The following is a 26,184-nucleotide window of genomic DNA, read 5'->3' as shown; positions in this document are numbered from 1 at the left end:
GTGTGACCCCATAGACGGCAGCCCACCAGGCTCCCCCGTCCCTGGGATTCTCCAGGCAAGAATACTGGAATGGGTTGCCATTTCCTTCTCCAATGCATGAAAGTGAAAAGTGAATGTGAAGTCACTCAGTCGTGTCCGACTCTTAGCAACCCCATGGACTGTTGCCTACCAGGGTCCTCCATCTATGAGATTTTCCAGGCAAGAGTACTGGAATGGGGTGCCATTGCCTTCTCTGTCAGTGACGCTGGTTTGCTCCAAATGAGACCTACTATATATGTGGTTCTTACCTATGGGTGTGTCTTCCCCTGGCTGGATAGGGAGATGCAACCTAGGTCTAGCTTTTACTCATGGCTTCATATATTCACAGCTTCCAGTCAGTTCAGTTCGGTCACTCATTTGTGTCTGATTTTTTGCAATCCCATGGACTGCAGCACACCAGGCTTCCTTGTCTATCACCAACTCCCAGAGCTTACTCAGACGCATGTCCATTGAGTCAGTGGTGCCATCCAGCCATCTCCTTCTCTGTCATCCCCTTCTCCTCCTGTCTTTGATCTTTCTCAGCATCAGGGTCTTTACCAATGAGTCGATTCTTCACATCATGTGGCCAAAGTATTGGAGTTTCAGCTTCAACATCAGTCCTTCCAATGACTATTTAGGACTGATTTCCTTCAGGATGGACTGGTTGGATCTCCTTGTAGTCCAAGGGACTTGCAAGAGTCTGCTTCAACACCACAGTTCCAAAGCATCAATTCTTCGGCACTCAGCTTTCTTTACAGTCTAACTCTCACATCCATAAGTGACTACTGGAAAAACCATAGCTTTGATTAGATGGACATTTGCTGCCAAAATAATGTCTCTTCTTTTTAATATGCTGTATACATTGGTCATAACTTTTCTTCCAAGGAGCAAGCAACTTCTAATTTCATGGCTGCAGTCACCATCTGCAGTGATTTTGGAGCCCAGAAAAATAAAGTCTCTCACTGTTTCCATTAATTCCCCATCTATTTTCCATGAAGTGATGGGACCAGATGCAATGATATAAGTTTTTTGAATATTGAATTTTAAGCCAACTTTTTTACTCTCCTCTTTCACTTTCATCAAGAAGCTCTTTACATCTTCTTTGCTATCTGCCATAAGGGTGGTGTCATCTCCATATCTGAAGTTATTGATATTTCTCCTGACAATCTTGATTCCAGATTGTGCTTCCTCCAGCCTGGCATTTTGCATGATGCATATAAGTTAAATAAGCATATAAGTTAAATAAGTAGAGTGACAATATACAGCCTTGACGTACTCCTTTTCCTATTTGGAACCAGTCTGTTGTTCCATGTCCAGTTCTAACTGATGCTTCTTGACTTGCATACAAATTTTTCAGGAGGCGGTCAGGTGGTCTGGTATTCCCATCTCTTTAAGAATATTCCACGGTTTGTTGTGATCCACACAAAAGGTGGCTTTGACATAGTCAATAAAGCAGAAATAGATGTTTTTTTGGAACTTTCTTGCTGTTCCGATGATCCAACGGATGTTTAATTTGGTCTCTGGTTCCTCTGCCTTTTCTAAATCCAGTTTGAACATCTGGAAGTTCATGTACTGTTGAAGCCTGGCTTGGAGCATTTTGAGCATTACTTTGCTAGCGCGTGAGATGAGTGTAACTGTGTGGTAGTTTGAGCATTTCTTTGGGACTGGAATGAAAACCGACTTTTCCAGTCTTGTGGCCACTGATGAGTTTTCCAAATTTGCTGGCATATTGAATGCAGCACTTTGACAGTATCTTTTTTTACGATTTGAAATAGCTCAACTGGAATTCCATCACCTCTACCAGCTTTGTTCATAGTAATGCTTCCTAAGGCCCACTTGACTTTGCATTCCATTCTGTCTGGCTTTAGGTGAGTGATCACACCATCGTCATTATCTGGGTAATGATCTTTTTTGTATAGTTCTTCTGTGTACCCTTTGCCACCTCTTCTTAATATCTTCTGCTTCTATTAGGTCCAAACCATTTCTGTCCTTTATTGTGCCAATCTTTGCATGAAATGTTCCCTTCGTATCTCTAATTTTCTTGAAGAGATCTCTTGTCCCCACTCTATTGTTTTCCTCTATTTCTTTGCATTGATCATTGAATAAGGCTTTCTTATCTATCCTTGCAATCCTTGGAACTCTGCATTCAAATGGGTATTTCTTTCATTTTCTCATTTTCCTTTTGTATCTTTTCTTTTCTCAGGTGTTTGTCCAACCTCGTCTGGACAGCTTCCAAGAAGCTTACTAACCTGCCATACCTTGAAACTCTTTGGGCAAGATATGTATTTCACTGTATGATTATCTGGCTGCAATATTTGTTCCCTCTCTGGGAACTACATATGTTATGCTACAAATTGATGCTCTGACTACCTTCAGCCCTCAACGCTGAACAAATACAAATTAGAAAAGTGGTTTTACAAAATGGGCTTCCCTGGTATCTCATATGGTAAAGAATCTGCCTGCAATGCAGGAGACCCGGGTTCAATCCCTGGGTTAGGAAGAGTCCCCTGGTGAAGGGAATGTCAACCTACTCCAGTATTCTTGCCTGGAGAATTCCACGTATAGAGGACACTGACAGGCTATAGTTCATGTGGTCACAAAGAGTCAGACCTGACCGAGTGAATAACACTGCTACTTAGATATTCTAATGGCTGCACGAGGATGAACTTGTGCCATATTCATACCCAATGTTGTACATGTGTATCAGATATGAGTACTAATGTCACTCACTTTACTAAACTCATGAACAAGATGATTCAGGCTATGGATTCTCTTAAAGCGCTAGTCACCTCACTTTGGGAAATGCTAACAAGCTCCCTATGGAGAAGGCAATGGCACCCCACTCCAGTACTCTTGCCTGGAAAATCCCATGGACGGAGAAGCCTGGTGGGCTGCCATCTGTGGGGTTGCACAGAGTCGGACACGACTGAAGCGACTTAGCAGCAGCAGCAGCAACAACAAGCTTCCCATGGTGGAAAACTATCTTAATTGTAATAATTCTAATTGTTCTGTTCTTCTGTTTGTCCCTGCATCTATAACTGTGTAACTGGATTTGTTTCTGTCTGAAAGCTTTTAAGTTACAAATGGTTGTCAAGGCTCCTACAAGTGTCACAGCCTCCTCCAACTATCACTTAGGGCCCATGGATCAGAGACCCTCAATATGAGGGTTAGGAGAAAATGTTGCCTCAGCAATTTAGAGGTGATGCCCCTCAAGAGCAGGAAGTAGTTATTGAATGAAAATGATGCCCCTTTCCCTTGGCCACATAATTCTCCAAAAAGAAAAGGAGAGAGAGTCAGTTCCTAAGCAGGTTGATGAGAAGTCCAGTGTTCCCAAGGAGGAGAGAGGGGCTTGTGGCTCTTGAGGAAGAGATAGGGGTCTGGAATTCTCAAGCAGGAGAGGACAAACGTCTTTTTTTTTTTTTTTTTTTTAAATCTCTACATTTCTTAGTCTTGGTCACATAAAACATTTTTTTTTTTTTCCTTTAAGCTGGGAACTAATGATCACACAGCAAGCCCAGCAAGATGTTAGGAAGGGGAAAATCACATTTAGAATCAAACCCCATACACGCCAGAGATGCTCAGAGGACTCAAACGTGCTTTGTGTGCACCACCCATCGCAAGACCACCCCGACCCCCATTCAGTCTCTTCCATTTGGAAGCTTCCATAAGCCTCTTATCCTTCTCCATCAGAGGGGAGACAGTCTTAAAACAACAATCACAGAAAACTAACCAATCTGATCACATGGAACACAGGTTTGTCTAACTCAATGAAACTATGAGCCATGCCATTTAGGGCCACCCAAGATGGACGGGTCATTATGGAGAGTTCTGACAAAACGTGATCCACTGGAGAAGGTAATGGCAAACCACTTCAGTATTCTTGCTTTGAGAACCCCATGAACAGTATGCAAAGGCAAAAATGTAGGACACTGAATAATGAACTTCCCAGGTTGGGAGGTGCCCAATATGCTACTGGAGAAGGTGGAGGAACAACTCCAGAAAGAATGAAGAGATGGAATCAAATCTAAAACAACACTCAGTTATGGATGTGACTGGTGATGGAAGTAAAGTTTGATGCTGTAAACAGCAATATTGCATAGGAGCCTGGAATGTTAGGTCCATGAATCAAGGCAAATTGGAAGTGGTCAAACAGGAGATGGCAAGAGTGAACTTCGACATTTTAGGAATCAGCAAAGTAAAATGGACTTGAATGGTTGAATTTAACTCAGATGACTGTTATATCTACTACTGTGGGCAGGAATACCTTAGAAGAAATGGAGGAGCCATCATGGTCAACAAAAGAGTCTGAAATGCAGTACTTGGATGCAATCTCAAAAATGACAGAATGATCTCTGTTTGTTTCCAAGGCAAACCATTCAATATCACAGTAATCCAAGTCTATGCCCCAACCAGTAACCCCGAAGAAGCTGAAGTAGAATGGTTCTATGAAGACTTACAAGACCTTTTAGAAGTAATACCCCAAAAAGATGTCCTTTTCATTATAGGGGACTGAAATGCAAAAGTAGGAAGTCAAGAAACACCTGGAGTAATAGGCAAATATGGCCTTGGTATATGGAATGAAGCAGGGGAAAGGCTAATAGAGTTTTGCTGAGAGAATGCACTGGTTATAGCAAATAACCTCTTTCAATAACACAAGAGAAGATTCTACACATGGACATCACCAGATGGTCAATACCAAAATCAGAGTGATTATATTATTTCCAGCCAAAGATGGAGAAGTCAGCAAAAGCAAGACCAGGAGCTAACTGGCTCAGATCATGAACTGTTTATTTCCAAATTCAGATTTAAATTGAAGAAAGTCAGGAAAACCACTAGACCATTCAGGTATGACCTAAATCAAATCCCTTACAACTATACAGTGGAAGTGACAAATGGATTCAAGGGGTTAGATCTGATAGACAGAGTGCCTGAAGAACTATGGATGGATGTTCATGACATTGTACAGGAGGCAGTGATCAACATCTTCCCCAAGAAAAAGAAAGGCAAAAAGGCAAAATGGTTGTCTGAGGAGGCCTTACAAACAGCTATGAAAAGAAGAGAAGTGAAAGGCCAAGAAGAAAAGGAAAAACATATCCATTTGAATGCAGAGTTCCAAAGAGTAGCAAGGAGAGATGAGAAAACCTTCCTCAGTGATCATTGCAAAGAAATAGAGGAAAGTAATAGAATGGGAAAGACTAGAGATCTCTTCAAGAATATTAGAGATACCAAGGGAACTTTTAATGTAAAGATGGGCACAATAAAAGACAGAAATGGCATGGATCTAACAGAAGCAAAAGATATTAAGAAGAGGTAGCAAGAATACACAGAAGAACTGTACAAAAGTGATCTTCATGACCCAGGTAATGACGATGGTGTGATCGCTCACCTAGAGCCAGACAGCATGGAATGCAAAGTCAAGTGGGCCTTAAGAAGCATCACTACAAAGTTAGCAGAGGTGATCAAATTCCAGCTGAGCTCTTTCAAATCCTAAAAGATGATGCTCTGAAAGTGCTGCACTCAGTATGCCAGTAGATTTGGAAAACTCAGCTGTGGCCACTGGACTGGAAAATGTCAGTTTTCATTCCAGTCCCAAAGAAAGACAATGCCAAAGAATGCTCAGACTACCACACAATTACACTCATCTCACACACTAGCAAAGTAATGCTCAAAGTTCTCCAAGCCAGGCTTCAACAGTACATGAACCATGAACTTCCAGATACTCAAACTGGATTTAGAAAAGGCAGAGGAATCAGAAATCAAATTGCCAACATCCATTGGATCATCAAAAAAGCAAGAGACTTCCAAAAAAAAAAAATCTATTTCTGCTTTATTGACTATGCCAAAGTGTCTGGATAACAGTCAAAACTGTGGGAAGTTCTTAAAGAGATGGGAATACCAGACCACCCGACCTGCCTCTTGAGACATCTGTATGCAGGTCAGGAAGCAGCAGTTAAAACTGGACATGGAACAGCAGACTGGTTCCAAATAGAGAAAGGAGTACATGAAGGCTGTATATTGTCACCCTGCTTATTTAACTTATATGCAAGTACATCATGAGAAATGCTGGGCTGGTTGAAGCACAAGCTGGTATCAAGATTGTAGGGAAAAATATCAATAGCCTCAGATATGCAGATAACACCATCCTTATGGCAGAAAGCGAAGAAGAACTAAACAACCTGTTGATGAAAGTGAAAGAGGAGAGTGAAAAAGTTGGCTTAAAGTTCAACATTCAGAAAACTAAGATCATGGTATCCAGTCCCATCACTCAATGGCAAATAGATGGTGAAACAGTGGAAACAGTGACAGACTTTATTTTTGCAGATGGTGACTGCAGCCATGGAATTAAAAGATGCTTTCTTCTTGAAAGAAAAGTAATTACCAACCTAAACAGCTTATTAAAAAGCAGAAAGATTACTTTGAAGACAAAGGTCCATCTAGTCAAGGCTATGGCTTTTCCAGTATTCACGTATGGATGTGAGAGTTGGACTATAATGAAAGCTGAGCAGTGAGGAATTAATGCTTTTGAACTGTGGTGTTGGACAAGAGTCTTGAGAATTCCTTGGACTGCAAGGAGATCCAACCAGTCCATCCTAAAGGAGATCAGTCCTGAGTGTTCATTGAAAAGACTCATGTTGAAGCTGAAATGCCAATACTTTGGCCACCTGATGGAAAGAACTGACTCACTGGAAAAAACACTGATGCTGCGAAAGTTTGAAGGCAGGAGGAGAAGAGGCTGGATGACATATGATGAGACGGTGGGATGGCATCACAGACTCAATGGACATCAGTTTGAAGAAAGTCCAGGAATTGGCGATGGACAGGGAGGCCTGGCGTGCAAAGACTGGGAGTCCACTGAGTGACTGAAGTGAACTCTGAATGATTACACAACAAACAACTCAGTTCAAGCTCTGTACTATGGATTATATAACAACTGTGTATCCTGTTTGAGGCTAGTTTCTCCATCCTGAAAACCCTGTGACTAATCTTGTTATTTTAAAATGTATCTTATTGAAGTGGTCTGGTAAGATATTTCTATTGTTAGTTCTAATCCTGTCATCTTAAAATGTAAATTATGGGACTGGGTTTTGTAAGATCTTTAGAACCTTGAGACATTCTCTTGATTTATTGTAATAACCAATTTTAAAATGTATATAATTACCTTGCTAAGGCTAGCGACAGGGGCACTCTCCATCCCCCTTCTGTTGTCTGCATCAGAAGTTTCTCTGTCCCTTTTTTTTTTTAACAAGACAAAAATGGAGTTTATTATTTTATTTATTTATTTTTACTTTACAATATTGTATTGGTTTTGCCGTACATCAACATGCATCCGCCACGGGTGTACACGTGTTCCCCATCCTGAACCCCCCTCCCACCTCCCTCCCCATACCATCCCTCTGGGTCATCCCAGTGCACCAGCCCCAAGCTTCCTGTATCCTGCATCGAACCTGGACTGGCGATTCATTTCTTATATAATATTATACATGTTTTAATGCCATTCTCCCAAATCATCCCCCCTTCCCTCTCCCACAGAGTCCAAAAGACTGTTCTATACATCTGTCCCTTTTTATACTTTAATAAAACCCTGACACAAAAGTTCTTGAGTGAATAAGCCTGGTCCCTGGTCCAAAGGCTTGATTTTCTTCGGAGGTCAAGAATCCGACAGCATTTCCTGTAAGCTATCACTAACACAAATAAAATAACTGTGCAATTCTTTACCTGTCAAGAGTAAAATGCACTTATACTGCTTTCTGTTTTATTTTTACTTACAGACTGTATATAGAAGAAAGTGAAATTTTAAAGATTTAATATTTAATTTTGCTGTTTTAAGAGGGAGGATTAGTTTCCTGTGCACAATTCCCATGATCTAATGGGACCTCCCTGAGTCCTCAAACTATCACTAACCTTTACTATTTCAACAATAAAGGTGAGAATGCATTCATATTATACTTCTATTACAACAAGTAGGGCATTTTCTGATCACTAAATGCTTCACATCCAGGAAATATACAGAATAGAGAAATTTTTGAAACTAGATCACCGTAAGTCTTAGTTAAAAAAAAAATAAGTAAAATTTAGCAATACAGTGAAAAACTACATTGAGAAATGCTAAGAAAAAAGAAATTACTTTGATAAATAATTTAAAGTTTTAATAATATGTTTTTTACAGACATTGATACTAATAAAAGAGTCTATCCTTTTTTTCTGATCCTTAGAAATTTCAAGTTTTCTGCCCTCCCTCTGCTAAAAGCATGTATAAATTAATATTTCCATTATTTAAAAGATGATGTATTACCTCTTTTTAAGTTTGTCACCAGGTTTAAAGGAAATAATAACAGCATTCAGGAAAAAAAAAGTTTTATTCCTTTTGTGCTTATAATGCCATCAAGTTTTAAAGAATTCTCACTTTTTCTCCATAAAAACTCTTTAGACAAAGAACATACATGTGTAAATACCTATTTTTGACTATTCTTGGAAGTTTCTGGTATTTTATATGTATGCCTTTGGGGATGGGAGCAGATGCTAGTAATGTTACCAATGGTGCTATAAAACATAGAATTTGATTAAATAATTGAGACAGTACTTGAAAAAGTAAAGTGTTAATACATAAGTATAAATAATTACACTGTTATAATGTTGATAATTCATGTCCTCTTCTATCTATTCATCCAACTACAGTAACAGAGACAAATAAAAGAAAAAGAAAACTCATGTTTTCAAAAACATCTGTTTGAAATATTTCATTAACTATTAAAGTAAATACACATATAAAAAGACCTTTCATACTATATATATGTATATGATATTCTATATATATATACTACACTTAAATATATTTATCCTATATTTAAAGTATTTATTCTGGATACGTTTACTTCAGTTCAGTTCAGTCACTCATGTTCTACTGCGACCTCATGCACTACAGCATGGCAGGCCTCCCTGTCTATCACCAACTTCTGGAGTTTACTCAAACTCATGTCCATTGAGTCAGTGGTGCCATCCAACCATCTCATCCTCTGTCAGCCCCTTCTCCTCCATCCTTCAATCTTTCCCAGCATCAGAGTCTTTTCCAGTGAGTCAGTTCTTTGCACCAAGTGGCCAAAGTATTGGAGTTTCAGCTTCAACATCAGTCCTTGGAAGGAATATTCAGGACTTATTTCCTTTATAATGGACTGGTTGGATCTCCTTGCAGTCCAAGGGACTCTCAAGAGTCTTTTCCAACACCAAGTTCAAAGCATCAATTCTTCTGCACTCAGCTCTCTTTATAGTCCAACTCTCACATCCATACATGACCACAGTAAAAACCATAGCCTTGACTAGATGGATCTTTGCTGGTGAAGTAATGTCTCTGCTTTTTAATATGCTGTCTAGGTTGGTCATAACTTTCCTTCCAAGGAGTAAGCATCTTTTAATTTCATGGCTGCAGTTACCATCTGCAGTGACTTTGAAGCCCCCCAAATAAAGTTTTACTTATTTTTGAAATATATAAAATATTTGAGCTTTAAATATTTTAATAGGCTTCTCAGGGTGTGCTAGAACACACCTGCCAGTGCAAGAGACATGAGAGACACAGGTTCTATCCTTGGGTCATGAAGATTCCCTGGAGGAGAGCATGGCAATCCACTACAGTATTCTTGCCTAGAGAATCCCATGGACAGAAGAGCCTGGCTGGCTACAGTCCATAAGAGTTGCAAAGAGTTGGATATAATTAAAGCAAATGTATAATAGATATCATTAATAGCAGATCAATATCATGAGATACATCTCTAATCCACAAATTTTAGTAAGCATATAACTGAGGCTCAAAGAAAATCAAAGTTTTCTCTCAAAAGTATGCAGTTAGTTAGATTCCCCAAACCATAAAATATGAATCCATTACTGATTCTTAAACTTTTAAGGTCATTGTTTCTTTTGATAAATAGAAAATCTTATCCTCATCTTCTACATTCTGATGCATTTCTTCCACCACAGTATCTCAATTTGTTTGTTTGTTTGTTTTTTTTTTTGAGATGATAATGTCTTTTCTACAGTCTAGAATTTATCCCTACCATCTAGATTTTGTACTCCATGTCTTAATTCTTTATTGTTTGAAATATAAACTAATGCTTTCCATTCATAATATAAATTGCATGATAACATCAACCCCTCCCCCCACCTTAAAAAAAAAAAAAAGCACACTTCTAGCCTTTATAAAATACCAGTACCTCCCAACAGGGAGAAAAATTATAGAAGCTAGGCCTTCTCTTTCCTATTCTCTTTTTTCTGTATCACATTATTTTGTTATTTTGCTATTCTATCAGCTGAAAATCACCTTCTTAAATGATCATTCTCTAAAAAGTTTTGAAGAACCTCATTTATGTAGGGTTATTCTGTATGCCAATGGCTCAGACAGTAAAGAATCTGTCTGCAATGCAGGACACACAGGTTCGATCCCTGGGATTGGAAGATCCTCTGGAGAAGGGAATGGAAACCCACTCCAGTATTCTTACCTTGAGAAATCCATGGAGAAAAGAACCTGGAGGGCTACAATCCATGGGGTGGCAAAGAGTTAGCCATGATTGAATGACTGCAGACAAATCAGACATTCTGTACTTGGACTTCACACGTGGCCCTCTAGTGGTTAAAAAAAAAAAATCGTCTGCCAATGCGGGAGAAGTAAGAGATGAGTGTTTGAACCCTGGATTGGGAGGATCCCCCTGAAGAGGGCATGGCAACACTTTCCAGTATCCTTGCCTGGAGAATCCATGGACAGAGGAGCCTAGCAGGTGACCTTAGGGTCGCAGAGTCAGACAGGACTGAAACGTCTTAGCAGGCATGCACACATTCTGTAATTACCTTGTTTTTGAGGGTGATGGCACATAGTAGGTGGTAAAAATTATTATAATTACATCAGTAACTGTGTTTGAATGAAATACTGGGATTTTGTCATTTACGGAGCATTTTCTATGTGTTAGGAACATGACATAGTTATACTCTTCTGATAATCCCATAACACTAAATGGTACATATTACTAACTTGATTTTTTTTTCTTTTGAGATAAGAAAAATGAATTTTAGGAAGTCTAGAAAATTCCTAAGGTACTACTGGAAGAAATATGTGTTCAGTTCAGTCAGTCCCTCAGTTGTGTCTGACTCTTTGTGAACCCATGAACTGTAACACGCCAGTCCTCCCTATTTATCACCAACTCCCGGAGTCCACCCAAACCCATGTTCACTGAGTCGATGATGCCATCCAACCATCTCTTTCTCTGTCATCCCCTTCTCCTCCTGCCATCAATCTTTCCCAGCATCAGGGTCTTCTCAAATGAGTCAGCTCTTCACATCAGGTGGCCAATTTTATTGGAGTTTCAGCTTCAAAATCAGTCCTATCAATGCACACTCAGGACTGATCTCCTTTAGGATGGACTGGTTGGATGTCCTTGCAGTCCAAGGGACTCTCAAGAGTCTTCTCCAACACCACAGTTCAAAAGCATCAATTCTTTGGTGCTCAGCTTTCTTTATAGTCCAACTCTCACATCCATACATGACTACTGGAAAAACCATAGACTTGAATAGACAGACCTTTGTTGACAAAGTAATGTATCAGCTTTTCAATATGCTGTCTAGATTGGTCATAACTTTCCTTCCAAGGGGTAAGCATCTTTTAATTTCATGGCTGCAGTCACCATCTGCAGTGATTTTGGAGCCCCCCAAAAATAAAGTCTGCTACTGCATCCACTGTTTCCCCATCTATTTGCCATGAAGTGATGGGATCAGATGTCATGATCTTTGTTTTCTGAATGTTGAGCTTTAAGCCAACTTTTCCACTCTCCTCTCTCACTTTCATCAAGAGGTTCTTCTTCACTTTCTGCCATAAGGGTGGTGTCATCTGCATATCTGAGGTTATTGATATTTCTCCCAACAATCTTGATTCCAGCTTGTGCTTCATCCAGCCCAGCATTTCTCATGATATACTCTGCATATAAATTAAATAAGCAGGGTGACAATATACAGCCTTGACGTACTCCTTTTCCTATTTGGAACCAGTCTGTTGTTCCATGTCCAGTTCTACTTGTTGCTTCCTAACTTACATACAGATTTTTCAAGAGGCAGGTCAGGTGGTCTGGTATTCCCATCTCTTTCAAAATTTTCCACCGTTTATTGTGATCCACACAGTCAAAGTCTTTGGCAGAGTCAATAAAGCAGAAATAGATGTTTTTCTGGAAGTCTCTTGCTTTTTCAATGATCCAGCGGATGTTGGCAATTTGATCTCTGGTTCCTCTGCCTTTTCTAAAACCAGCTTGAACATCTGGAAGTTCACAGTTCATTTATTGCTAAAGCCTGGTTTGGAGAATTTTGAGTATTACTTTACTAGCAAGTTAGATGAGTGCAAATGTCTTTTTCCTTTCAGTAGACTTGCATGTTATTTTAAACCTTTTTTCTTTCTTTTTTTCTCACTGCTTCCTTGAAATAATTTTAGATTTACTAAAATATTACAGAAAAGGTACAAAGAATTTCCATATACCCTTCACCCAACTTTCTCCAATTCAAATAACATGTAACCAGAGTAAAAACGCCAAAACTAAAAATTTAGTGTCAGTCCAGTATTATTAATTAAGTTACAACTTAATTTGAATTACAGTAGCTTTTCAATTGTTAGTTTTTTCCAGAATCAAACCTAGATCACACATTTCATTAAGTCCCTTCCTGCTGCTAAGTCGCTTCAGTCGTGTCCGACTCTGTGCGACCCCATAGAGGGCAGCCCACAAGGCTCCCCCATCCCTGGGATTCTCCAGGCAAGAACACTGGAGTGGGTTGCCATTTCCTTCCCCAATGCATGAAAGTGAAAAGTGAAAGTGAAGTCGTTCAGTCGTGTCTGACTCTTAGTGACCCCATGGACTGCAGCCCACCAGGCTTCTCCGTCCATGGGATTTTCCTGGCAAGAGTACTGGAGTGGGGTGCCATTGCCTTCTCCATTAAGTCCCTTAGTGTTAGCCAATTCAGAATGTGCCATAATGTTTTAAAGTTGTTCTCTTCAATTCTTTTGAAAAATACTGGCCAATTATTTTGTAGAATGGCCTTTAATTTTGGTGTATTTGTGTGTATTTATGGTATATGTTTTCTATCCTTTTATTGTAAGCTATACATGTCTTTATAATTGGTTTACTACATATAGTATATAGCTGGATCTTATTTAAAAGATAGAACATATTTTTTAACTTATATGTTTTAACTGCTCCTATTTTAATAGTATTCTTATTATTAATAGCCAGTTTAAATCTATCATGTTTTGAGTTTTCAGATAGTTTCAACATGTCAGATTAGAGTCTATTTCTAATGAGACTGTTTCTTGGAAGATTGTTGTTTAATTTATCCTTTTAGAAGCCTTGTTTTGTTCTTTAAAAAAAAAAAAAAAAACCTGAAAACCAATTCGACATAATCCACTTATGACTTACTACTTCTGTTTTAAAGAATAAGTTGTATTTTTAAAATACAGAAATGAGAAAAATAATATATTTACCTCCACATTTATTATTTCCTGTGTTCTTTATTCTTTTATGTACATCCAGGTTTTTAACTTGGGTCATTTTTCTATCTCTTGAAGAATTGATTTAAAATTTGTTTACAATGCTGATCTATTGTCTCTCAATTACTATTTGTCTCAAATAGTCTTTATTTTATATTTTGTTGAAGGATATTTTTTTGAGTATTGATAGAGTTCTATTGTGGAGAAGGCGATGGCACCCCACTCCAGTACTCTTGCCTGGAAAATCCCATGGATGGAGGATCTTGGTAGGCTGCAGTCCATGGGGTCGCTAAGAGTCGGACACGACTGAGTGACTTCACTTTCACTTTTCACTTTCATGCATTGGAGAAGGAAATGGCAAACCACTACAGTGTTCTTGCCTGCAGAATCCCAGGGACGGGGGAGCCTGGTGGGCTGCCGTCTCTGGGGTCGCACAGAGTCGGACATGACTGAAGTGACTTAGCAGCAGCAGCAGTGTTCTATTGATATCACACTCCCATATTTGTAATAATTGTCTGCTGTCATTACTGTATTATCTTTGTTTCTTTAAAAGAAATATGCCTATTTTCATTGACTTTTTATAACACAAATTGTAATATAAGACCTACAGAAACAAATAGCAAAAATAAATCCTTCCTTATTAGTTATTTAAAGATTAGTTAAACAATATTACTTTTTTTTTTGATGTGTGCCTTTTGGCCACAAGGTATGTGGGATATTAACTATCTGGCCAGGGATCAAACCTGCACCCCTTCCATTAGAAGCCAAAATCTCAACCAGTGGACCACCAAAGAACTGTTAGATATTACTAATCGAGTTCCAAAGCACAGGGGAAAAAGTTGGAAAATTACAGATAACGAATTGAACATAACCCTGAAACTAGAACCAAGAAAGGACAGAACAACAAAACAATGCTAGAGACCAAAATCACTAGAAAATTCAAGAAAGTAACACAAAGGCAAAACATATTTCATAGTTATTTAAATAGTAGTGCCTCTTGACCAAGAATTACTTGCTTATCTTTTCAAAGATGCTTTTACATTGTAAATGTTACCAATGCAATTCATTTCATTATCAGTTTCAAGGTGAAGTGCTCAGTCTACTAGTGTAGAAACGACTTTTCTTGTACCAAGTCTTTCAGTTAACAACTATAATCTTTGGAAAAAATGCAAAAAGCTTCTTGAAAGTATTGGAAGGTCTTCAAAAGTAAGCAGACACTGGATGGCAATCTACACTTGGGATAAGGCAACAACATTGACAAATATTGGCTATTAGACTCATTTTTTTTTTTTTTTTTTCAAGAGAGTAAGCTCAATCTTACTGACTGGAATAACAATAAGACAGAAATTGGGGTAAAACAGCAACCGGAAAGGAAGAAAATTAAATCAGAAAGAGAGAGCCATATGTATTAACCTCAAACTTTCTAACAGATACCTTCCCAAATCTCAAACTGACTCCTAAGTTATGTGTGTGGGGAAGATTTCAACATGATAAGCTAAGAATCAAATAAATAAACAGAGAAATTCTGTTGTAACCTAGGACAGGGAAGACAAAATTTAGAGTTTGAGTCTAAACAATTTTACCAGCTTTCCTAAAAAGAGAAATCAAAATTTTCCAAAGAAATATTGCAGGAAGGGGGACCTCTTCCAGGGCCCAAAACTGGTCTCTTGTCTAACACTCAGCAATGAATTGTCTGAGGAGAGACATGTACTAACAAAGCAAGAGATTTTATTGGGAAAGGGCACCCGGGGGGAGAGCAGTAGGGCAAGGGAACCCAGGAGAACAGCTCTGCCACATGGCTCAGTTTGCAATCTCAGGTTTTATGGTGATGGGGTTAGTTTCCGGATTGTCTTTAGCCAATCATTCTGACTCAGAATCCTTCTTGGTGGTGCACACTTTGTTCAGCCAATATGGATGCCAGTGAGAAGGATTCTGGGAGGTGGTCAGACATATGGTGTCTCCTTTTGACCTCTCCTGACCTCTTCCGGTTGGGGGTGGCTTATTAGTTCCGTGTTCCTTACCAGGACCTCCTGTTGTGAAACAAATCATGCAAATGGTTACTATGGTGCCTGGCCATGGTGGGCGGTTCCAGTCAGTGTGCTTCCCCTATCACAAACATAATGGACTTTAGAGCTTATAGCTATGTGTCATTCATAATATCTAGGATACATTTTAGAATCACTATGTGCAGGAAGAAATAGGAAAATGTGACCAAGATTTAAGAGGAAAGGCTATCAGCACAGTCTAATCTCAAAGTGATCCAGATGTTGGAATTAGCAGACAGGGTTTTAGAATAGTTATTTTAACTATGTTCAAAGATACATACAAAGACAGATTGCTGCTGCTAAGTCCCTTCAGTCCTGTCCGACTCTGTGCGACCCCAGAGACGGCAGCCCACCAGGCTCCCCCGTCCCTGGGATTCTCCAGGCAAAAACACTGGAGTGGGTTGCCATTTCCTTCTCCAATGCATGAAAGTGAAAAGTGAAAGTGAAGTCGCTCAGTCGTGTCCGACTCTTCACGACCCCATGGACTGCAGCCCACCAGGCTCCTCCATCCATGGGATTTTCCAGGCAAGAGTACTGGAGTGGGGTGACATCGCCTTCTCCGAAAGACAGATCAGAGTTAAATAATGAAGCAATATACATTGTCATGGATTTGAATATTCAATATCATCATTCTAATTTTATCCAAGTTGATCTGTCGGTTCTATGAAATATCAATCAACATCCTAATAGGCTTTTTTTTTTTTTTTGGTATGTGTGTGGAAATTGACAAGGTGGTTCTAAAATTCAGAAGAATTCAAAGAACCTAGAATGTACAAAACATCTCTGAAAAATAAAACAAACTTGGAGAATGTCCACTATCAGATTGCAACACGTAACTACATAAAGCTTCATTATCAAAACGTAGAAGCCTTGGTGTGAAGAGAAGAAAATTGATCAAAGATACAGAAAAGAAAGTCCACACATAGTCTTACACATATATGTTTAATTAAATTTGACAGTCTGCCTGCAGTGTGGGAGACCTGGGTTCAACCCTTAGGTCAGGAAGATCCCCTGGAGAAAGAAATGGCAACCCACTTTAGTATTCTTGCCTGGAACTTTCCATGGCCAGAGGAACCCGACAGGGCTACAGCCCATGGTGTTGCAGAGTCGGACACAACTGAATGACTAACACTAAATTTGACAGTGAAGCAAAAAAAAGAGAAAAAAAAAACCACAATAGAAACAATATAGTAAAGAAATAATGCTGGAAAAAATAGATAATCTTATGTAAACTACATCGACTTCTGTCCTTAACTAGCAACATATGCCACAGATTGAAACATAAACTTAGATTATAGACTATATAGTTGGAAATTGCAAGAAAATTAATTATCCCTTTGAACCTGTAGAAAGGATCACAGTCTTACCAGCAGCTTGATTTTAGTCATTGAGGCTGTTTTAGAATCCTGACCTATGGAAATGTAACACAGTAAACTTATGCTGCTTTAAGTCACAAAGTTTATGATAATCATTTTTTTTTTTTTTTTACTGCAGCAACGAAAACTGGATACACAAACTCTAGTGCATATGATCTCCAACAAGTCTACAAGCTCTCTTCTCCTTTTTTTTTTTTTTTGATTCAGTAGGAGAGCGATGAGTAGTAGTGGGCAAAACAAAGTCAGTGAAAAATGCTAAAATCTGATTGTGAATCTCTGTTTTCATAGTCACTTTGCAATCACATTTTTTAGGTGAAATGATGGAGTTGCTACCCTCAACAGATCTGTATGTTATATGTGTAGACTACTGGAAAGACTCATCTAATAACCGTAGTGTACTGATGGAGTATCTCTTTTTCAGATTAAAAAAAGGAAGATTAAATCAATTTCTGTGAAAACATAGAGTCCAAGGATAGAGTCACAAATCAGGAGTGAACTGGACTGAACATGAGGGAAATCAAGGTCAAAGGAGGCAAAAATATGTAGTTCAAGACCTGACTGGGTGGGAAAGATAATGAAAGTCCAAATCTAATAGTCTCGAAATGTAACTGTGGCTAAAGGACTCTTTTGAGATTGTTCAGGATGGCTAGCTCAGCCTTTTCTAGGAGGAAAGAGGCACAACCCTGGCGGTTCAGAGGAGTACACTGAGGTCTAGCAACGACAAGCCATACTTTTTTGCAGCTTTACTCTGCTGAAATGAAAAGCTGTTCAGTTCAGTTCAGTTCAGTTCAGTTGCTCAGTCGTGTCTGACTCTTTGCAACCCCATGAATCACAGCACACCAGGCCTCCCTTTGCATCACCATCTCCCGGAGTTCACTAAAACTCACGTCCATTGAGTTGGTGATGCCAACCAGCCATCTCATCTGTTGTCCCCTTTTCCTCCTGCCCCCAACCCCTCCCAGCATCAGAATCTTTTCCAATGAGTTAACTCTTCCCATGAGGTGGCCAAAGTACTGGAGTTTCAGCTTTAACATCATTCCTTCCAAGGAACACCCAGGGCTGATCTCCTTTAGAATGGACTGGTTGGATCTCCTTGCAGTCCAAGGGACTATCAAGAGTCTTCTCCAACACCACAGTTCAAAAGCATCAATTCTTCAGCGCTCAGCTTTCTTCACAGTCCAACTCTCACATCCATACACGACCACTGGAAAAACCATAGCCTTGAGTAGACAAACCTTTGTTGGCAAAGTAATGTCTCTGCTTTTCAATAAGCTATCCAAGTTGGTCATAACGTTTCTTCCTAGGAGTAAGTGTCTTTTAATTTCATGGCTGCAGTCACCATCTGCAGTGATTTTGGAGCCCAAAAAGATAAAGTCTGACACTGTTTCCACTGTTTCCCCATCTATTTCCCATGAAGTGATGAGACCAGATGCCATGATCTTAGTTTTCTGAATGTTGAGCTTTAAGCCATTTTTTTCACTCTCCTCTTTACTTTCATCAAGCAGCTTTTTAGTTCCTCTTCACTTTTGGTGTCATCTGCATATCTGAGGTTATTGATATTTCTCCCGGCAATCTTGATTCCAGCTTATGCTTCTTCCAGCCCAGCATTTCTCATGATGTACTCTGCATATAAGTAAATAAGCAGGGTGACAATATACAGCCTTGACATACTCCTTTTCCTATTTGGAACCAGTCTGTTGTTCCATGTCCAGTTCTAACTGTTGCTTCCTGACCTGCATACAAATTTCTCAAGAGGCAGGTCAGGTGGTCTGGTATTCCCATCTCTTTCAGAATTTTCCACAGTTTATTGTGATCCACACAGTCAAAGGCTTTGGCATAGTCAATAAAGCAGAAATAGATGTTTTCCTGGAACTCTGTTGCTTTATTGATGATCTAGCAGATGTTGGCAATTTGATCTCTGGTTCCTCTGCCTTTTCTAAAACCAGCTTGAACATCTGGAAGTTCACAGTTCATGTACTGCTGAAGCCTGGCTTGGAGAATTTTGAGCATTACTTTACTAGCGTGTGAGATGAGTGCAATTTTGCGGTAGTTTGAGCATTCTTTGGCATTGCCTTTCTTTGGGATTGGAATGAAAAGTGACCTTTTCCAGTCCTGTGGCCACTGCAGAGTTTTCCAAATTTGCTGGCATATTGAGTGCAGCACTTTCACAGCATCATCTTTCAGGATTTGAAAGAGCTCCACTGGAATTCCATCACCTCCACTAGCTTTGTTCATAGTGATGCTTTTTAAGGCCCACTTGACTTCACATTCCAGGATGTCTGGCTCTAGGTCAGTGATCACACCATTGTGATTATCTTGGTCATGAAGATCTTTTTTGTACAGTTCTTCTGTGTATTCTTGCCATCTCTTCTTAATATCTTCTTCTGTTAGGTCCATACCATTTCTGTCCTTTATCGAACTCATTTTTGCATGAAATGTTCCCTTGGTATCTCTAATTTTCCTGAAGAGATCTCTAGTCTTTCCCATTCTTTTGTTTTCCTCTATTTCTTTGCATTGATTGCTGAGGAATGCTTTCTTATCTCTCCTTGCTATTCTTTGGAACTCTGCATTCAGATGCTTAGATCTTTTCTTTTCTCCTTTGCTTTTCACTTCTTTTCTTTTCACAGCTATTTGTAAGGCCTCCTCAGACAGCCATTTTGCTTTTTTGCATTTCTTTTCCATGGGGATGGTCTTGATCCCTGTCTCCTGTACAATGTCATGAAACTCCATCCATAGTTCATCTGACACTCTATCTATCAGATCTAGGCCCTTAAATCTATTTATCACTTCCACTGTATAATCGTAAGGGATTTGATTTAGGTCATACCTGAATGGTCTAGTGGTTTTCCCTACTTTCTTCAATTTAAGTCTGAATTTGGCAATAAGGAGTTCATGTCTAAGCCATAGTCAGCTCCCAGTCTTGTTTTTTGCTGACTGTATAGAGCTTCTCCATCTTTGGCTGCAAAGAATATAATCTATCTGATTTCCGTGTTGACCACCTGGTGATGTCCATGTGTAGAGTCTTCTCTTGTGTTGTTGGAAGAGGGTGCTTGCTATGACCAGTGTGTTCTCTTGGCAAAACTCTGTTAGCCTTTGCCCTGCTTCATTCCATATTCCAAGGCCAAATTCGCCTGTTACTCCAAGTGTTTCTTGACTTCCTACTTTTTGCATTCCAGTCCCCTATAATTAAAAGGACTTCTTTTTTGAGTGTTAATTCTAAAAGTTCTTGTAGGTCTTCATAGAACCATTCTACTTCAGCTTCTTTAGCGTTACTGGTTGGGGCATAGACTTGGATTACTGTGATATTGAATGGTTTGCCTTGGAAATGAACAGAGACATTCTGTCTTTTTTGAGGTAGCATCCAAGTACTGCATTTCAGACTCTTTTGTTGTCTATGATGGCTCATCCATTTCTTCTAAGGGCTTCCTGCCCACAGTAGTAGATATAATGGTCATCTGAGTTAAATTCACCCATTCCAGTCCATTTTAGTTCGCTGATTCCTAGAATGTTAATGTTCACTCTTGCCATCTCCTGTTTGACTACTTCCAATTTGCCTTGATTCATGGACCTGACATTCCAGGTTCCTATGCAATATTGCTCTTTACAGCATTGGACCTTGCTTCTATCACCAGTAACATCCACAACTGGGTATTGTTTTTGCTTTGGCTCCATTCTTTCATTCTTTCTGGAGTTATTTCTCCACTGATCTCCAGTAGCATATTGGGCACCTACTGACCTGGGGAGTTCCTCTTTCAGTATCCTATCATTTTGCCTTTTCATACTGTTCATGGGGTTCTCAAGGGAAGAATACTGAAGTGGTTTGCCATTCCCTTCTCCAGTGGGCCACATTCTGTCAGACCTCTCCACCATAACCCACCAGTTTTGGTTGGCTCCACATGGCATGGCTTATTTTCACTGAGTTAGACAAGGCTGTCATCCATGTGATTAGACTGACTAGTTTTCTGTGATTATGGTTTGTGTGTCTGCCCTCTGATGCCTCTCACAACACCTACCATCCTACTTGGGTTTCTCTTACCTTGGACGTGGGGTATCCCTTCATGGCTGCTCCAGCAACACACAAATGCTGCTCCTTACCTTGGACGAGGGGTATCTCCTCACAGCCACCTCTCCTGATCTTAAACGTGGAGTAGCTCCTCTTGGCCCTCCTGCGTGTGTAGCTAATTAGCCACATACACAATCAATGAACAACCACAAATATCAATTTTCATTATGTGTCCTTGATTTTTGTTATTAACACTCTTGTCAAGGTAAAACTAAGTTTAGTACCATACATGTTAAGTTGCTTCAGCCATGTATGACTCTTTGCAACCCTGTGCACTGTAGCCCTCCAGGCTCCTCTGTCCATGGGATTCTTCAGGCAAAATATTGGAATACATTGCCAAGCCCTCCTCCAGGGAATCTTCCTGACCCAGGGATTGAACCTACATCTCTTATGTCTCCTGCATTGTCTCCACATTTTCATAATGCTATGGTACTAAGGTGGTACATTATGAAAATGTGCCAAGGCCACTTTATATCTAAATATTAGTAGACATGGAAAAATATTAAAGGTTTGACTTGAAAATAGAGTATCTACAATCCACTTACTTAAAACTTTAATACTATTCTGCACTTTGTTTCATGGGTTCTTTTAAGGCAAAAATGCCTGGATGTCATGTGTAATATAATGACTCAAATCTCTTCTGTATTTGAACTTCTGAAAAACGTTGTTAATGCAGTACATTATATTGTAATTTGTGCAAGCACAGAGAGTGCACTGTAATTAAATATGCTAAAACATTTTCTTTTGGATTGTCATCATAATTAAAGATAATAGAATATGATTTTTTGTGATTTTTTTGGGGGGGTGATAGCATATAAATGTAAGTTAAAGAAAACTTGCATTACACTGGGATGTCTCAAGAATACTTGAAAAAAGGATGGATAAATGCAAAAAGACATATTAGGACCATTTTGTACACTACCTAAGGAACATAAATTCCTGTGTTATTTTTGTTTTTTAAAATATTTATATTTTCCTTCAGACTTCACAATATTTAGCACTTTGGAATGCTAAAATGCTCCTCTCTGCATTAATGCCCTACATATTTTACCATGAAGTCTATTCTAAAAGTGACATACAGCTAGATAATGCCTTTATATTGGTGCTTAAACAGACAATAAGAATGCCTGGAGCAGTCCTGGTGCTGGTGAGATCACATTATATAACATGTTAGAAACTAAATATATGCAAAACAATGGAGAAAAGAGAAATTGCAGCGTTGCTTTTGCATTTAATTAGCATCATCTTGAAGCTATAGCCAAGTGTTGCCTGTGTTCAAAGGATTCCAGGTTGGAATTTCAGTTTTGTGATTTAGAAATGTTGTGATTTTGAGAAATTTCCTTAATCAACCATAAATCAATTTCTATACACATGAAATGTGATAGTAATACTTACTTAATATAATTATTTTGAAAATTAAAATTTCACTGTGCTTAACATAGGGTTCCACATGATCTAGAGTAGGTATTGAGTAAGAAAGTATATTTCACATTATTAGCAACAGAATTAATGCTGGCTTTCTGGGGCAAATTACCATCTAGTCTTATCTTTGATTAATGGGGAAGGGTGATCAAAGTGGGAAGGGGAAATCTGCTTTATCACATTTATAAATAGTTTTTATTCAAAAAGTTTTATATAGTTAATTCCTTAGACCTGGGGAGTAATTTTCCCATGGAAACAATGCTATAAATGGTAGTTAAATTTCAGACAAGCTCACAGAACTCTATTTAGTCCATAATGTAGTTGAAATAATGTGTACTTGCAATGGAAAATAGTAGGAAAATAATACTGTTGCAAGACTACCAATTAAACAAAACAGAGAAAAAATAGAATAAAAATTAGTTCTTTTATTGATTCTTGGGTTGACTAAAAACATTTGATTAAAAGAGAATGATCAAGTGAGATTTCTGTAGAAATTCTAAAAGGGTCACTTTATAGCATTTAAGAAGCTTAGAGGAAGATTATACTACTCATTAAAATAAATCTGACTTCAATTTGTTTTCTTTTTTCTTTCCTTTGGCCACTTCAAATGCAATAAGGAAATAATTAAGATGAACAGAAAAAGTAAATATGGAGAAAATATTCTATTGATCCTGGAAGAGAGAAGGAGTTCAGAATAGGAGAGAAGAAAAAGCAGGTTGTTGGAGAGGAGAGTTGATGTTAATTGAGAAAGGAAAGGGGAGAGAGAGAAAGCCTAAATGGAAGAAAGAAAGAGGTACCAAGGAAAAGTGAAAAAGAAGGAGCCAGAAGTGGAATTTTTGGAAAGGTTTTATGCAATATGAGACATGGGAAAATAAATTGGCTCATAGCATCTGATTGCAATATGAAGCAGCCTACTACAAATGTTAAATTTCATTCATATCTTAAATTTTCTAAAAATTTACAAGAAATTTGCATTTTATGAGATAAAAGGTGAATGCACTGGGAATCAATGACTTTTCCTAGGATCCGTCAAATAACTGAGATCATGGGGCAAATTGCCACTTAGAAATCTGGAATACAGGAGAATAGTGAAAATCATAGTCCAGATCAGCTCACCTGGAGGAATATTTACATGGTCATTTTGACAAATTTGGTTTCCTTCATAGCTCAGTTGGTAAAGAACCCACCTGCAATGCAGGAAATCTTGGTGTGATTCCTGGGTTGGGAAGATTCATTGGAAAAGTGATAGGCTGCTCATTCCAGTATTCTTGGGCTTCCCTGGGGACTCAGCTGGTAAAGAATCTGCCTGCAAAGAGGGAAACCTGGGTTCGATCCCTGGGTTGGGAAGATCCCCTGGAGAAGGGAAAGGCTATCCACTCTAGTATTCTGGCCTGGAGAATTTCATGGACTATATAGTCCATGGGGTCGTAAAGAGTCAGACACGACTGAGCGACTTTCACTTTCACCAATTGCTGGATGCACTTGTGAGAAACTCTGGTGGACTGTCTTAAAGGACCTCTATACTTTTTTGGGTTTACCTGTAAGACTCATTGGGTACAGTTCTCTTTTAAATTGTTTTCAGTGGTTGTCCTAGAGTTTGCGGCATACCTAATGAATCTGTACAACTAATCTAAGTCCATTTTCTAATAACACTTCATGGGAAGTGGAGCTATATTATACATTTCTGTCTCTAACTCTCTCCCTTTCTTCATGTTCATCTGATGCTAAGTGTGTGGAACAGTGATGATCAGAAGTGTTGCTTACATTTTTTTCCCCCCTCCTCTTAGGAAAGCTAGAAGGATTGAAAGGGAAAAGTGGAAGGCACTAAGATGTGCCCCACTCTTTGCAACCCCCCACTCTTCTCTAGGATCATCATACTGATGATCCTAGGGAAGTCCTCTCATGTTTTCTCTTTTGAACAAGTGAAAGCAGGATATAAACTAGAACTAATCTACCCCTGTTATAAAAGGGGAACTCTGTTCGATGCTCTGTGGTGACCTGGATTGGAGGGGAATCCAGATGGAAGTGGATTGAATACACTTTTGGCTCATTCACTTTGCTGTACAGCAGAAACTAGTACAACCCTGTGAAGAAACTATAACCAAATAATTTTCTAAAAATATATAAAAATAAATTTTACAGTTAATTCATGGATACAGAGGGCTGATTGTAAAATTAGATGCAGATTTTTGATTGTGTGGCGGTTGGCACCCCAATCCCTGCCATTGTTTAAGGGTCAATTGTAATTGAATAACACATGTATCCCTTGGTCTAATCCCTATTCTAAAAGGAAAACTAATTTACCAGAGCCTTCTATAACTGGGAAAAGACATATTAGCCAATTTCAATCCTCTGGCTTCCCTGGTAGCTCAGTCGGTAAAGAATCCACCTACAATGCAGGAGCCACCACTTGTATTCCTGGGCCGAGAAGATCCCCTGGAGAAGGATAGGCTACCCACTGCAGTGTTCTTGGGCTTCCCTTGTGACTCAGCTGGTAAAGAGTTTGCCTTCAATGTGGGAGACCTGGGTTTGATCCCTGGGTGGGGAAAATCCTCTAGAGAAGGGAAAGGCTACCCACTCCAGTATTCTGGCCTGGAGAATTCCATGAACTGTATAGTTTATGGGGTTGCAAAGAGTGGGGCACACCTTAGTGCCTTTCACTTTTCACTTTCAATCCTTCTAGCTTTCCTAAGAGGAGGGAAAAAAAAATGTAAGAAACACTTCTGATCATCACTGTTCCATACACTTAGCTTCAGGTGAACATGAAGAGAGGGAGAGAGTTAGAGACAGAAATGTATAATGTAGCTCCACTTCCCATGAAGTGTTATTTGAAAATGGACTTAGATTAGTTGTACCGAGGCATTAGGTATGCCACAAACTCTAGGACAACCACTGAAAACAATTTAAAAGAAATATAATTGATATGCTAAGGGAGAAAAGAAAATTGAATCTTTTAATGCTCAGTCCTAACCATAAAGGGCAGACATGAAAGAGGGAAAATTAAAAAAATTAATAAATAAATGGAAAACATGTACAATAAATAGAAAACAGAAACATGGTAGATATTAATCATACTGTTTAGTCACTTTAAACATAAATGGCCTAATTAAAATTATTAAAGGACAGAAAATATCAGAGCAGATTAAAAAAGACCCAGCAATACATTGTCTATAAGATATCTACTTTAAATATAAAAACCAAGCTAGATTGAAAGTAAAGATATGAAAAAAAATAACATGATACTAATCAAAAGAAAGGAAACAATTATATTAATTTCAGACAGAGCAGACTTTAGAGCAAGGAAAATTAACAGATAAGGAGAGTCATTCTATAGTGATAATTTGGCCAGTTTTCCAAGAAGATAATATCAGTCCTTAACATGTGGGCACTCAACAGCGGGAGATCAAATTGCATGAGACAAAACTGATAGAACTACCAGGAAAATTAAATTAATCTATTATTATAGTTGAAGATTTCAAGACCTATCCATCTTTCAGTAAAGGCTATAAGGTAGACAGAAAATCAGTAAGGATGTGACTTGAGCAGCATTATTAATCAACCATACCCAACTGACATTTAGAAAATGCTTCATCCAACAACAGTAAAATACACATTAGTCTTGAATTCACATGGATCATTTACCAAGAAAAATCACATTATGGGTCATAAATCACATCTCAACAAACTTAAAATAAGAAATAGTACTCAAAGTGTGTTCTTAAACTACAATGGAATTAAATAGAAATCAATACCAGA

The sequence above is a fragment of the Bos grunniens genome, chromosome 5 (genome assembly GCF_055505025.1).
Source record: "Bos grunniens cultivar Pamir isolate PY7600 chromosome 5, Bosgru_T2T1.0, whole genome shotgun sequence".
NCBI lineage: Eukaryota > Metazoa > Chordata > Mammalia > Artiodactyla > Bovidae > Bos > Bos grunniens.
The sequence above is the reverse complement of the archived record's forward strand: the minus strand, read 5'-3'. Positions refer to the sequence as shown.